This window comes from Malania oleifera, chromosome 7 (genome assembly GCF_029873635.1).
Source record: "Malania oleifera isolate guangnan ecotype guangnan chromosome 7, ASM2987363v1, whole genome shotgun sequence".
Classification (NCBI taxonomy): Eukaryota; Viridiplantae; Streptophyta; class Magnoliopsida; order Santalales; family Ximeniaceae; genus Malania; species Malania oleifera.
Window position 1 is genome coordinate 85,605,373 of NC_080423.1, and position 8,065 is coordinate 85,613,437.

Genomic DNA, 8,065 nt, shown 5'->3' on the forward strand with positions numbered 1-8,065 from the left:
ATGGTAATGGAGATATGTCCCGGGGGTCAGGTTGACCGAACATCCAACTGATGCATAAAAGTCGTGCTCGCATTCTGGACTTTACCCTGATCAGCGAGACCTGGGTGCGAAAGATGCTGATCCATAGGTTTGGTGTCGCACTTGGGGGTTCAAAGGACTCGTTGATGGTTGGAGTTCCTATGTAATAAAAAAAAAAAAAAAGTAAGACTGATAATGTTAGTTCTTTTTCATAAAATATATCCGAGTTTATTTGTAAGTAAATTTAGTTATGTTAGTTTATTTTAAAAAATATTTAATTCTCTCTAGTAATTTACAACATTATTATATTTTATTAAAAAATAAATATTTTTAGCATGAAAATCGTTATTAAGTTACATTGCATGTTTTATGGGATAATTTGAAATGGTAAAATCGTTATGATGTCATTTTATTGTATAAATTAAATGTAAAAATTTTATGATATTGTTCATTTTATTGCATAAATTATATATTTTTATGATGTTGTTCATTTTATTACATAAATTAAATATAAAATTTGATGATATAAATTATATAGTAGTATGTTTTTTAAAACCCTTTATGGCTCAAAGATGACAGAATTACAAATGTTTAGTACCGTAGCTTGAAGTTTAAAGGGATCAAAGTACACTCATACTGTTTACAGAGTGGTTTTACAGAACAGTAGATTTCTCCTGAATGCACACCTAATTTTAGACCAAGACTTAATAAGGGAATTCTCACTTACAATTTATAATTTGATTTAATTTGGTTGACCAACTAGTTAAGTCCAGTCTTCAGACTATTCAACCTTATCATGGGGGTAAACATGACTTATAGTTAACAACCCTAAAGGAGATTTATATAGTATAAGTATATATATATAAATATAAACAGAGTCATTTTTAGTAAGCTTAAATAATGATTTGAAGGAAAAATATAAAGGAAAGTATATATATCCATATATATTTATATTTAAGTATATAATTATAGTTTACAATTTACAAGTTTGTTAGCTTTGGTACAATCCTAAGAGGGGGGGTGAATTGGTATTTTAAGAAATTTATTTCCTAAGTCAATTCACTAACATCAGTATTACACAAGCCTAAGGTCAATCTAGTGCATATAAAATAAATCAATGTAAATATACAGCGAAATTTAAACTATAATAGAAATTTAACCAAGCATGCACAATCAAACAGTAAAGGAAACGACACCATAAATGTTATCGAGATTCGGCAAACTGCCTACGTCCCCGCCTTGGCTAACACGCACAAGGATTACCACTATAAGCTCACTTAACGGGTGGAGCGACACCTAAACTGTGACTCCTCGATTTTCGTATAATTTTTTTTTCTTTCAATAATAAATAAATAATCACACGTCATCCATAACATTCACAAATCGGTCACGTTAACAACCCTACTAACATTCGTACGACCTGACCCATATTGGGTACCGGGTAAAAAGTCATTTTATTTATAAAATCTAACAGCGGAAGATAATGTATTTATATCATTCGGAATACAATACCCAGAGTATCTACATACACACATATACATCATTATCACAAACTTAAAAACTACTCAACTCTAGGGGAAATTACACACCTCCTAATCCAAAAATTCACCATATGTGTCAGGGTCCCAGGTCCCTATGATCATGGAGCTCTATCACCTGGTCTATTCCTGTTCCCTGAAAAATTTAGATAATTTGGGTGAGACACATCTCAGTAAAAAAGAATAAATTATGAGTTCAATTATAATACACCTTACTTTTCAAATCATCATTTCACCTGAGAAAATACATTGACAAATATATTCTCATAGTCATATAGATATACAACGCATGTTTTTATAAGCTTTAAAATCATTTCTTAATTTCAATAATTTCAACACATAATTATCCGCGAAGTTTTTGAGAATATGGAAGATTACCCGCCCATATAGGTAGCTTCTCTCAGCCCTAACACGTTATGCAGTCAGGTATGACCACATCTAATACCTATCAAGGCACTCACCTTACTCAGTAAGCCCTCAGGCGGAGAGTTTCACTTCGCCTCAATTATTTATGTCATTAACTCACACAGTTCATTTCTCATATTTAACATTCTTTATTTCTCAATTTCCATTCTTTCTTTCATTTATCATTTTTGCCAATTCTATCATTCTTTCACTTTCCATTTCAAATTTTACTTTCCGGCTCATGAGTATCCTTGATATTAAATATCAACATTGCATCTCTAACTCATGGCCACCCTGAAGATCTTTCTATCCACGTCATGCTTCCCCCTATGGTCAAGGTTATGCGGCTCGAAGGCTGGATCTAACCGCTGTTGGCCGACCCGGTTAGATCAAATATCATATCACATATCGCGACTATAGTACGACTAGCCGGCCTATAACCGTGATCCGGACTCGGGGGGCCTAACAACCCTACAAAATAGCACAGTCGGCTGTCACACCACACGCTCCAAGAGTCCATGTGGTTGCACTAACACCACTAGCAACGGTACCATGCTCAATATCATAACCATCCAACAGAGTTTACTACCACATACCCGTAATCATTATGCGGTATTGACATTTCATCAATCATAATCCAGTATATCATAATTCAGTTCAATATAAATATTCTCATTATTTTCTGTGCACATTTCATCATCTCATAGTAATATATATCGTATTTCACGTATTTTCACATTTCCCCAAAATACTCATATCAATAATTTGTACAAACTCATTTTTCATGCACATAATTTCCACTCACAAATAAATACCACATTTCATTATTTTCCAATATCTGTAATTCACAAAATCTCATTTTTCAGGTAAAACATTTCCACTCACATATAAATACCATATTTCATTATTTATCACTAATCACATCAATAATTCTCATTTCAATATTTTCTCAAAAATTACACATCGTTATATTTTACACTCCAAAATATCACACTTTAAAATTACTCAAATGCCACACAATTTATCTGATATTATATCATAATAATTTTCATACAAAATACCATAAGCTCATTTTCACATATTAATTTAAACAATAACTCTAAAAATACTGCTATAATTTATTCCCCTTACCTGGCTTACTAAGAGACTCGTTAACATCCAGGTTCTACTGCCTTGGCGTCCGAAATTCAAATCCTGAAATTCACATTTTTCCTAAATTAATTACCTCATTTCCCCCAAAACAATACTCAACTAACATTCTCTAAGCTCCATATACCACAAATTATCATTTAAACTATTATTTAACATCCCCACTTAATTTTCTGAATTTTGTCTGTGGGTCTCAAAATTACACCCGCGACAAGCCCTAAATTCCAGAAATTCTACTTCAACTCCAGATGCTCAACATTTTAGCATTCATAAATTAATCCTAATTAATTAAAAATAAGCCCCTTAATAACCCCCGTACCCCAAATTTGGGGTTTTGTCCACGACGACCCCACGAAAATTCCGTCCCGCTAGACTTGTAGAGAATCATCCCTAGATTCTCGTGGTGGTGTCTGTTTGTTGTTTGAGCTGATAATCTGCAAGAAATTAAAGGAAAAAGAAAACTTGGCTTATCCCAGAAGATATGTTTATGCTGCTCCTACCACCGATCCGCTCCTATAGAAATGATGGCAGCGGAGAATGGAGTCTAGTATCTTCCGATTTTCGATCGGGCGAAAATCTACCACGAAATCAAGGAGAGAGGGAGAGAGAATGAGAGGAGAGAGAGAGATTGTGCGAGACTTGCAGAGGGTGGCCGCTTGCTTCTTTGCATAATGGAGATGGAGAGGCTTCGTGAAGGAAATCCTCCAAGAAGCTTTGTAAGTATAATATAATATAATATATTATAATAATCTTATATTATATACTCTTATATATATATATATATATATATATTAATGTTATAATATAATATAATATTATGTTATTTTAATTAGAAATTATTATTTAATTAATTATTTAATTTTTATTAATTAAATAATTATTTTTAAAAAAATTTTAATTTTAATTAATTAATTAATTTTTTTTTTTTTGGAATCACTCTACTAATCTTATATATCCTTTTTTAGGGTTATTACATAAACAATTAGGTCAATTAGCACAGGATTGACCTCAACTTTTATAATTAGGTCAATTAACACAAGGTTGACCTCAATCTACAGAATCCTTCCGGGCTGAATTACCACCCTCTCAGGCCACGCCTGAAATATAACAGATTTCTCAATTAAATTTGTGTACAACAAATATATTTCTCAACTAAACAGATTATGTACCAATGTAATCAATACACTACTGAATGATATAATATGATAAGATAAGCTTAGTGATTACGCGCTTAAATTGCATAATTAAGTGTTTTAATTCATGCATACATTACGAATTATATTTTTAATTAAATGTCTAATTAATCTCAATAAATTAACATTGTGTCATATTTATAACATTTGGGTTTTATTGAGTAAATTATGAATTTTTGGTATTTTCTTATCGTAGGGCAATTATTGGAAGCTAAAAACCGATGGTACTTCATTATCCGTGCATAACTATCTTATCCGACCTCCGATTCTAATGATTCAAGATGCTGTAAAAAGATAAGAAAACACTCTACATTTTTCATGTTTTACTTTTTGAGAAATACTAGCTACATCAAGGTCAAAATCGGACATAAAATTACCATACGCTATTTTATAGATTGTTTCGGCATTACTTTGTAATCTGAGCATAACTTTCTTGTCTGAGCTGATCGAGACGATTCAAAATTTTGGGGAAAGCCGAGAAAGAAATCTACAACTTTTGTGTTTTGAGTTTTGAGAGATACAGGCTTTAGTATGGTCAAAATCGGACTTGTTTGCTGAGGGACAGAAACTTAAAATGAAGCAAACAAAACAAGAAATTGAAGAAAAAAAAGAAAGATATGGGCCGGGTCCATTAATGTGACCCGACCATGCAACTTAAGAGGCGCTGGGGAGAACTCTTTGGACTAGCACGTGAAGGGCTGAAGGGCTGGAGGGCAAGAAAAGAAAGGAAAAGAAAAGAAAAGTAAAGGAGGTAGGGTAGGGTTGAGATATTAATTTCTTTTAAGGGGTGCTCTCTTGGGGTGTGCGGCTGCAAGAAGTAGAGACAGCAGCAGCAGCTACTGTGTTGGAGGAGCTCCTACGGCCATCTTCCATCTCTCTCTCTCTCTCTCTCTCTCTCTCTCTCTCTCTCTCTCTCTCTCTCTCCTCTTGTTTATTTAATGTTGTTTTGTTGAGTTATTATTTATGTTTTATTGTCATTTTCCATGGATATTTTAAAGTATTGTTTGGATTATTTATTAATTGAGTATTCATATTTTAAGTTATTGTTGAGTTTATCATTCTCTCTCTCTTATCTTGTTTATTATTTTTAATGGTGGTTTTAATACATTGTTTGATTAGTTTTAATGTTGGATTGAATATATTTCTTTTCTTTATTATTTGAGTGGTTTATTAGATTAATCAATGTCTTGTCTTTTATTTTTGTTATTTTGAATGCTTTAAGGTTGAATTAATTTGTTGTTTTAATTTAATATACATTTAGTCTAGTGATTAGAATGATTTTAGGTTAGATTAATTAGTTTTCTTTTAGTTTTAGTATACATCTAGTTTATTATTCTTTTGAGTTGTTGTCTTTTATTTTCTTATTGCAAAGATTTATTGTGGAAGTAATTTGACCCATAAATTTTGGATTGCAAGCATATGGGGCTAAGTTTCATAACTTGGGTTGTGGGTTAATGTCGGTTGTTTTCCATGATTTATTAATTTCCCTTTGAGATCTTATGTTTATTTTAATTTATTTAGTTGAACTTTATTTATTGTCTAGCTTAGTCTATGTTCATTTAGTTAAGTCATTGTTAGGTTCGATTTATGTCTAGATATCGTATAGTAGGATCTATCTATTTTATCTAAGTCACTATTGTGTAAAGTCGGTTCATTATCCTTAAGTCATTGTTGAAGTTTGATTTTAGTTATTTTGTTTTGTTATTTGAACGTTTAATTGGTGAGTTATTTGGTTGGTTTTATGCGTGTTAGGTTCATAGTTTAAGTTTTGCATCATTTTAATTTCATCACAAATTCTCCAAAAATCCAAAATTTCGAATCTGAACCATGTTCAATAAAATTTGTTTTCTTATTTTCTTCTCCTATTTCATGCTAGTTTAAAACTAATCTACATTCCCCGTGGAGATGATCTAGCCTATTTGGATTAATTATTACACGACGTAACTCCTATACTTGGGATAGCCTTAGTGCTACTCAGTTTTAGAAGTGAGTCACTCACTGTAGTCTTAGTGTCTACTCTAAAAAATAATGTCAATAATGCAATCAGTACGTGAGAGTGTAAGTGATAGGATCTTTGTGTCAAAATAATATTTTCAATCACAGTGCAGTAACAAAGATCACAAGTATGCTTCAAATATCTCAACAAATATTTTTCTCAAAATAAACCACAAGAGATATTCAAAAATGGTTTGTAAAAAATTATTTCATCTTTGTGTCAAGATGATAATATCAATAAAAACATACAGCAACAAAGATCTTCAGCACGCTAACAGATATTTCAAAATATTTTTCTCAAGAAAAATCACAAGAGATGTTTGAAATCGGTTTGTAAAATAGTATTTATCTTCAAGCACACTTCAAATACCTTCAACAAATATTTTTCTCAAAATAAATCACAAAAGATATTTGAAATTGATTTGTAAAATATTATTTCACAACCAAAACGCAATACGAACTCTTGAGTATTGCAGTGAATATGCAAAACTTAAACGCTCAAGGAAGTTTTCCTATGGAAGACTTATTTACGAAGCACCCTAGGAGAATTTGAAGTTTACTCTCTATGAAAAATAAATCTCAATCAGAACAAGCAAGAGAGAGTTCAAGCTTCGTGAGATAAACACAAGAAAACTCTTACAAAGAAGTATTTGCAATATGAATGAGTAAGAGGAGTAGCATATGGCTTGAATGTGAGATTTTGGCTTTTTGAAAATCAGAGGATATTTGCTAATTATTATTACTAATCTCATACTAATTTTTGCAAAGGAGGGGGTATATATAGAGTACCCCAAAATTATAACCGTCCAAGACACTTAGGGTATTATCAAGAATGTTTTAAAACGTTTTAGCACAATTAACCCTATTTAGAAAATTTAACTGTGATAAAAATAATTGTCTAACCCAAAAGCACCAGTCGACCGGACTTGAGGTTCGGTCGACCAAGTGACAAAGTTTAGTCGACTGTACAAGAAATGAACTGAAAGTTCGGTCGATCGAACTTAGGGTCTCAAGGGCGATTTTTCCAATTCCACGTGGTTCGGTCTACCAGGTGATTTTGAACTAGGTAGTTCGGTCGACCAAGCGATTGGATTCTCCCACGTGGGGGTTCCGTCAACCAGAACGTTGCCGGTACAAATTTGGTTGACTGAGGAGTCTAACGTTGACCCGTGTGGGAGTTCGGTTGACCAAGTTGTGTGAACTTGGCAAGGTACGGTCAACCGAGTTGTGGTCAAACCGTTGACCTCTAACTGGTTTGGTTGACCGAATGCTTTTATACATTCTAGTTTGGTCGATCGAATATGCATTTTTAATGCATTTCGGCTCAAATCCCCTTATACAATAACCCTATTCATATAAGATTAAATTTAAGAAGATAGGACATATTTTTATGAAGTATAGGGAGTCCTAAGGTCAGTCTAGGTCTTCTCTAGGACATCGAAAAAATCCAACGTCGGTCGACCGAAATGTGCCCTACGGTCATTTGGTTTCCCTATGGTCATTTGAGCTTATGTGCCCTATCATACATGTAATGTAGTAATTATTACAAACCATTGAACTTTAATTATTACAAACCTGAATAACAACTTAATTAAAGTACAATGAATAAACATTCTGAGTCTTTGTCTTCTTTAAGCTCATGTGCGTGCACCATATGAAACTTCTGATTGGTCCTACACACAAATTCATCAACCATTAAATACCAGAGTATTTGTCATAATCAAAACGGGTTATGACCTATAAGGTCAAGAAAGTTCAATTTAACAG